Source organism: Lycium barbarum, chromosome 5, assembly GCF_019175385.1.
Source record: "Lycium barbarum isolate Lr01 chromosome 5, ASM1917538v2, whole genome shotgun sequence".
Lineage (NCBI taxonomy): Eukaryota > Viridiplantae > Streptophyta > Magnoliopsida > Solanales > Solanaceae > Lycium > Lycium barbarum.
The window spans coordinates 38,742,905-38,751,927 of NC_083341.1; positions in this window are offsets into that span (position 1 = coordinate 38,742,905).

A 9,023-nucleotide genomic window follows, 5' to 3' on the forward strand; every position below is an offset into this window, starting at 1 on the left:
ATCATATATATACCGTACCCGACCCTCTAGTGAGGGACTTTGTGAACAATGCAATGAAACTATGCACGAATACATACCCAGCCGGGACTCAGTGAATGATATATTAACGGCATGCACGAGCAGAATATCATGACCAACCATATGCAACTAAGTCATTATCTGAGACTCAATAGAATAATTAGAATGAACTAACACTTGAGAATCAAGACAATAGTCACGTCAAGTACCACTGAGAACTAGAATTCATTGGAGTCATAATGCAAGTAAGACTCATAAAACTATTTCTGAACTCCTTGAATAACCTGGGAGCATAATACCCTAGAATGTCACTATGGATTATAATATCAAAATAGGACTTCAGGAATCATAGACACGTATCAGGACATAATGAAATAGCTTCTGGAAATCAAGAACATTAGCCATCCTAGTATTTAAGAATAGAAGCTTCTTTGGAGTTTATACGTTCGTCGTCCGTTTGTTCCATATAGACCATGCCAAAAGAAGAAAAGGGAATAGCCTTAACATACCTTACCTCGTCCAAGGAACTCAACTTAATCACGAACTTTCCACAATTAGTATGCCAAACCTATAATCATAGGAATACGTACACAACTTTAGAGGGCTTTCGTATATCGCGTATATGAATTGATAACTATGACTCTAAAACGAAACGGGCCGCATCTCCCTTATATCACTAGTACATCCCAATTCTACCTATCATCACCACAACCCAACAACAATATAAATCTCAGCAATACAATAGGTATATATATTCATAACAACTTCATAATACTTTCTAAGGAGTGACAAACTCGAATACGATTATCAAACGCGCTTCTCCAATTTGTTTCCTTCCTTCAAAATACATATCAATGACAATCACAAAAATATACTTAATTTAATCCAACAATCAATCAAATATATATATCCTTAAAATCAATCCCTTAAACTTATCTCTATTTCTAACGGAATTTCGACAGCATTTCCTTTATAAACTGGACAAACCCGAAAATCCAATTCAGCTAAATTATCAGCAACAACGTCAAACAACAATATCGACAATCAATATACATCATAACTCAGATATTTCCATCCATTTAACTCCACTGAAACAGCCCCACCTTCATAAACCTCCCGAAAATGCCAAACGAGCTTGTAACATTATTTCCTCCGTTCTAATCCGTTAACACTCTAAATAAATACTTTAATAACATAAGAGGAACCTTATACATACCTTAGCAGCAGATCAATCACGAAATATCATCCCCAAGCTCAATAATTAGCTTAAAACGATGATGACAACTCGTACTACACTTTATCCTTCACGAGCCTAGGGATTCGGGGCCTCGAACTTGATCGAACCCTTGCTTTATCTCTCTAAAATCCCCTCACTCTCTCTCTACCATGTTCTGGACTTTTTGGTATGAAATTAAGATGATAAGGGTTAAAACCTCCCTTAAATAGCAAGGGAAATGGGCCTGACCCGACTTGGAGTCGGGTTGGGCCGAGCCCACTGCCAAGCTTGACCTTTCTGTCGTAAAACGTCCATAACGTTTTATCCCTATATCGTGTGAAGGCCCACGACCTATGGTTGGAAAGATAATTCAATAATCTACAACTTTTACATTTGTGGTTTTCCCAAATTCCCAAATAATGATGGGGTTATGGACTCCCGAAGTCAGATCACCCGAAAACGTAACTTAAAAACATCTTTTTGGAGGGCTTACACTTGGATTTAGCTCAAGGTTCCTTCTTGAGTTGTGTTTATGTCACGACCCAGCCCCGTGGGCCGCGACTGGCACCCTACCTGGGTACCCAAACCGAATCGCACGTTCATTTTCAAATCCAAACTTATTTCATAATTTTTCGAAATCATATCGAACATAATTTATATCAAGTATGTCTTAAGCGGTCGTGCCAAATCAAAATATCATATCAATTACAAACTAAGCGGCGGAATGGACATCGCCGGGCAAAATTGCAAATATAAGCATAAGGGCCATTTGGGGCCGGCATAACAAACAGACCGCCTTAAGACCAGTAAACGGAATCCGACAAACATACATAGGACCCTCGCCCCACATATATGACTACAGGCCTCTACGAACTCAAAACAAAGACATATGGCGAGACAGGGCCCCGCCGTACCCAAATAGTCAAATATACCAAATATATACAAAGCAAAAAGAGTCTGTACCAAAAGTGGACTCCGGAATAGCAAGAAGTGAAGCCTACTGCGGAGGATCACTGATATCTGCACCTGCGGGCATAAAACGCAGCCCCCGAAGAAAGGGGGTCAGTACGAAATATGTACTGAGTATGTAAAGCACGGAGTACAGAATTATGGATCAAAACCGAAAGCAAATCAAATGTCAAAGTGGGGTACAACTGGTATGTCAAAATCTGTATCGAAATCATATACATGTATTTTATGCAAACAAAATCATGCAAACGCTTAAGAACGTGGTCGCCACTCCGACGCTGGCGCCACACACAGCATAACAGCAGAAGGTTTCAAATCTCCGTACATCCCCGAACACAAGCATAATCATAGGTGAGCGTATCGCATCACGAGCCATATCACAGCATAACTCCAAACTGAACCCGGCCCTATGGCGAAGCCTCGGGAACCGTAACACAGCATACGACCGAATTGTCATAAGGCGCACGAATCATAACCGGCCCGGGAACCGGTGAACGAAGTCATCATAAGGCACGAGCGGAGTCGTGAGCAAACAAATGCAATCCATATTTCAAAATAGCTTTTCAAAACTTAGTATTCTCATAAGTCATTTCATAGTACAAAATAATCGAATACTTAGTCGATACAAAGTTTCATTTCACCAAACGTTTCCAAAATATTAGGTATGGCTCAAAACGAAACTTAGCATATCATAATATTCAAAACATAGCCCATAGCAGAACGTTTCGAAATCAAAGGATTCATATCAAATCTTATTCCAAAGGAGAGCCCGATAGGACGAATGGGGCGTCTCAGGGTTAGCGGGCCCACCTCGAGTCAAATTGAGGTGGCGAACATAATTCACGAACATTAACAGGCCAAAAGGGTCATACATAATCATTACCAGGTGACCCGATCACATTTCGATAGGTTTCGGACGATTGGTGGCATTCTAGCCAAAATAGAGCCCTTAGGCTTCAATCGGATTGAATGAATAGTAACTTTTCTGTGGATCGGGTTTCGAGGAGCAGAAACGCTCCGGAAGTTCTTATATTCGCCTAACATACTAAGATATGCCAAATAAAGGAGTGGGAAGCTTTACATACCTCACAGACGTCGTATGCTCTTCCAAAAGTCCAGTCCCGTTTCGTCAAAAATCTGCAAATGGTCAAAGTTACCAATTGAGATTCTTAGGCTTAAAAATGCCTCTAACTCCAATTTTGCCTACCGAAATTTCGGCAGCATTTCCCCTATAAATCTAACATCCCCGAGGCTTAGCTCGGCTCAAAACACATCAACCACAACAGCCCACACGACAACAAACAACACAAACAACAATCAAACCATTCTAGCTTCAAAGTTCTACTTTGCTATCTAAGTTGGCAACTTTCATTCCAACTTTCAAAACTCCAATTCTAAATCTACATAATTGTATTAATTTACCTATACAACATTAGTCAAACACATTCCAATTACAACCCAAGACATACACGAAATTGCACCAAAATCAATTAGTTTCCATAGTTCTTCAAAATATCAAAAGTTCACGACGAACATTCTAACTAACGTCGTTTCATTCCGAATTCATCAATATCATTATACGTTCATATCTAAAGTCTCTAGCACCCTAAATATACAATGATATACATAATGATACCAAGGGTATACACTTTCCGATAATATCCAAAATCACTTTTCAACGCCAATTCCATTTATCAATTAATCTTTTACGACATAAGGGTCACAACAACACATTATGTCAACTTAAACAAGATCAATTCAACCCATTTCTTTCTTCCATAACTCACGGCTAATACACACTACACACACACACCCACGACTTCCTATTTGCATCAAAACTATGGGATTCCCATCTACTCCCAATCCTTAACATATTCATATCAATTATATATCAATCAAGGGGCAAAATTCTTACCTTTCTTTGAAAACCCGACTTGTCGAAAACGTCGTCCTCGTGCCAAACTAATTATACCCCGTTGAAGAGGGCCTTGAGTACTTCACAATTATGTAGAAACCAAGATTTTTGAATCACCACACAAGCTTGGAATTTTTCTCTTCCTTTCCCTTTGCACTTCGGCCGAAACCCCCTTTTTTTTGTGAGTTCTTTGATTTTTGTTCTTGACTTGCTAAGACTTCCTAGTATATATCCATTTGGGGTCATGTGCATAGCACATGACCCTTTTAAAAATGGGCTTGGCCGGCCCCTTCTCTTTCTTGGGCTTCAATTGTAATTTTTTTTTTATTTCTTGGGCCCACTTCTTGAAAAGTCCCGATTTGTAATTCCCGAAACTAATTTCCGAAATTCCAATTTTTATCTTCGGCCTTCCCCGAGGTCTTAGCATTAAAGATTTCACAACCAACATAGTCATATTCACAAAAATTAAATTTATGTCCTTATAACACACAAGTCGTAATTGTTTTCTCGGTTTCCAATTATACGAAAACACGGGACATAACATTCTTCCCCCCTTAAGAACATTCGTCCCCGAATGTTAAATTAATCTTATAAGGTCTTATGATCAAGGCAGGAGTGTCCCTTTTTAATAATGACATACATAATTTATTTTATCAATCAACACAACAAACTGAAAAAAAAGAAATTAGATTACCTGTGGATGTCGGGAACAAGTGGGGATATTTCTTCTTCATCTCGTCCTCCGCCTCCCAAGTCATCTCCTCCCGATTATTGTTGCGCCATAGGACTTTGACGGAGGGCACTTCTTTAGTGCGTAGTCTCCGCACCTGTCGATCCAGAATAGATACAGGCTGCTCGTCATAAGATAACTGCTCCGTCACCTGAATGTCGTCAACTGGGAATATCCTGGCAGGATCACCAATGCACTTCCGCAACATGGACACATGAAACACCGGGTGTACGGCCTCCAAGTCGGATGGTAAGTCTAGCTCATAGGCGACCTCGCCTATCTTTCGCACGATCTGATACGGTCCAATGTACCGGGGGCTCAACTTACCCTTTTTACCGAATCTCATGACACCCTTCATGGGCGACACCTTCAGGAATACCCAGTCGCCAATCCGGAACTCTAACGGTCGACGTCGTCTATCTGCATAAGCTTTCTGTCGACTCTGAGCAGCCAATAATCGCTCTCGAATAAGCTTTACCTTATCTACAGCTTCCTGGATCACATCTGGCCCAATCAGCTTAGTTTCGCCCACGTCAAACCAACCAATAGGAGATCTGCATGTCCTGCCATACAGGGCTTCATACGGTGCCATCTGGATGCTGGAGTGATAACTGTTATTATAGGCAAACTCAATAAGCGGCAAATGATCATCCCAGCTGCCCCTGAAATCAATAACGCAGGCCCGCAACATATCTTCGAGCGTCTGAATAGTGCGCTCGGCCTGCCCGTCGGACTGGGGGTGAAAAGCTGTACTGAGACTCACCTGAGTCCCTAATCCCTCCTGAAATGACCTCTAGAAATTTGCTGTAAACTGGGTACCTCGGTCAGTAATAATAGATATCGGGACTCCGTGAAGTCTGACTATCTCTCTGATATACAATCTGGCATAGTCCTCAGCCGAATAAGTAGTCCGAACCGGAAGGAAATGGGCTGATTTAGTCAGCCTATCAACAACAACCCAGATAGAGTCGTACCTGCGTGGAGTGCGCGGTAGTCCAACAACGAAATCCATATTAATCATCTCCCATTTCCAGGCTGGAATTTCCATCTCCTGTAATAATCCACCGGGCTTCTGATGCTCGATCTTAACTTGCTGGCAGTTCGGGCACTGACTAACAAACCCAGCAATATCTTTCTTCATGCCGTCCCACCAATACAAACACCTGAGGTCCCGATACATTTTAGTGGAACCAGGATGAACAGAATATCGTGCATTATGGGCCTCGCCCATAATCTGCCGCCGTAAGCCCGCAACGTCCGGTACACAGAATCTACCGTCATATAATAATACTCCGTCAGGCGAGATCTCAAACTGAGTCTTTGATTTACTAAGGGCCACATCTCTGTACTGAATCAAAAGAGGATCCTCAAACTGGCGCTGCTTTACCTCCTGAATAATAGATGACTCAGCAACTGGACGAACAGAAATCCCAGAATCTCCAGAATCCACCAAACGAACTCCGAGGCTGGCCAGCTGATGAATATCACGAACCAAATCTCTCTTATCAGATGGAACATCAGCCAGACTGCCCACGGACTTGCGGCTAAGCGCATCAGCTACCACATTGGCTTTCCCCGGATGGTACAAAATATCAACGTCGTAATCCTTTAGTAACTCAAGCCATCTCCGCTGCCGCAAATTTAGTTCCTTCTGTCTGGAAATATACTGGAGACTCTTATGGTCCGTATAGATATCAACATGGACCCCATATAAATAATGCCGCCAAATCTTCAAAGCATGAATCACCGCGGCCAACTCAAGATCATGAGTGGGATAGTTTTTCTCGTGCGGTCTGAGCTGCCGGGAAGCATAGGCTATGACTCGACCGTGCTGCATCAATACACATCCTATCCCAATACCAGAGGCGTCACAATAGACAACATACCCGTCAGATCCCTCTGGAAGAGCCAGAACTGGTGCTGTAATCAATCTCTCCTTCAGCATCTGAAAGCTGCGCTCGCAGGCATCCGACCACTGGAATTTTGCTGCTTTCTGGGTAAGCCTCGTCAGTGGTGATGAAATAGAAGAGAAATCCTCCACGAACCTGCGGTAATACCCAGCCAATCCAAGAAAACTACGCACCTCTGTCGGTGTAGTAGGCCTGGGCCAATTCTGCACAGCCTCAATCTTCTGCGTGTCGACCCGAATACCATCTGCGCCGACAATATGGCCCAAGAATGCCACAGAAGTCAACCAGAACTCACACTTAGCGAATTTAGCATATAACTTCTGCTGACGGAGGATGCCAAGTACCGTCCTCAAATGATCTGAATGCTCCTCGGCTGATCGCGAGTAAATCAGGATATCATCAATAAACACAATAACAAACATATCCAGGAAAGGCCGAAATACCCGGTTCATCAGATCCATAAATACTGCTGGCGCATTAGTCAGCACGAAAGACATAACTCTGAACTCATAATGCCCGTACCGAGTCCTGAAAGCAGTCTTCGGGATATCTGACTCCCGAACTCGCACCTGATGATAACCAGAACGCAGATCCATCTTTGAAAAATGTCTAGCACCCTGCAGCTGGTCAAACAAATCATCAATCCGGGGGAGGGGATATTTATTCTTAATAGTCACCTTATTCAGCTGCCGGTAGTCGATACACATCCGCAATGACCCGTCTTTCTTCCTGACAAACAATACCGGCGCCCCCCAGGGTGATGTGCTGGGCCTGATAAAACCCTTATCCAGCAAATCTTTCAGCTGCTCCTTCAACTCCTTCAACTCAGCTGGTGCCATCCTGTACGGAGGGATAGATATAGGCTGTGTATCCGGCATCAACTCAATAGTAAAATCAATCTCCCGCTCAGGCGGAAGGCCAGGAAGCTCTTCAGGAAAAACATCTGGAAACTCGCTGACGACCGGAACAGACTGAAGGGTAGGTACCTCCGCGGCAGTATCGTGCACACGAACCAAATGATAGATATACCCCTTCTGGATCATCTTCTTAGCCTTGAGGTATGAAATAAACTTACCCCTCGGCGATGCTGTAGATCCAAACCACTCTATGGCTGGTTCTCCTGGAAACTGAAAACGGACTACCTTTTTCTGGGAGTCGACATTAGCATAACAGGAAGACAACCAGTCCATGCCCATAATGACGTCAAACTCAAGCATGTCTAACTCTATCAAATCAGCCTTAGTGCTACGATCATAAATGGTCACAGAACAATCCTTATAAATCTGTCTCGCTACGATAAAATCCCCAACTGGCGTAGCTACCTCAAATGGCTCTATAGGCTTAGACACTATCCCAATCTTACTAGCAACGAGCGGGGAAATATATGATAAAGTAGAGCCAGGGTCAATCAATGCATATACAGATCTGGAGAAAACCAACAATGTACCTGTGACGACGTTTGGCGAAGCCTCCTGATCCTGGCGACTGGCCAAAGCATATATGCGGTTCGAGGGACCGCTAGAACCTGCAACACCGCCGCGACCCCGTCCGCGCCCTGCCGGTGCTGGAATACTCCGCCCTCCAGGGCGTGTGACAGATGGAACAGAGGAAGAACCGGCGGCTGACCCTGTCTGCTGCGCCGCACTACCCAAACCGCTAGCCAAAGGGCAGTCTCTCATAAAGTGGCCCTGACCGCCACAAGAAAAACAAGCTCCCGTCGCTCGGTAACACTCCCCGGGATGAGACTTCCCGCAATGTGGACAACGGGGTCTAGGTGGTCTAGCCTGACTGGGACCCCTGGATACCTGCGATCCTGCCGCTCTGGAGTTCTGACTGGCCCCAGACGGTCCCGTACTGGCGAATCTCCGGCTACCTGACTGAGTACCCCGGCCGGAAGGAGGAAAATATCTGTCAGACTGCTGCTGCTGCTGAGGCTGTCCGCCTCGAGAATCCCCTGAATAACCCACGGATCTAGCCCTCTTGGGCGGCCTCCTGTCTCGATCTCTGCCAGCAGGATCAGATCTGCGACGGTCCTCCATACCCATCGCATAGGCCAGAAGCCGGGAAATGTCCATGTCTGCCTACAATGACACTGCCATACAACTATCAATCAAATACCGGTCCAATCCCATAACATATCTGTGCATCCGATCGGATATATCTGCTACCACGGCCGGTGCATATCGGGCCAGAGAATCAAACTCAAGGTTATACTCGCGAACACTCCGACCCCTCTGCTGCAGACGTAAGAATCGATCAGCCCGT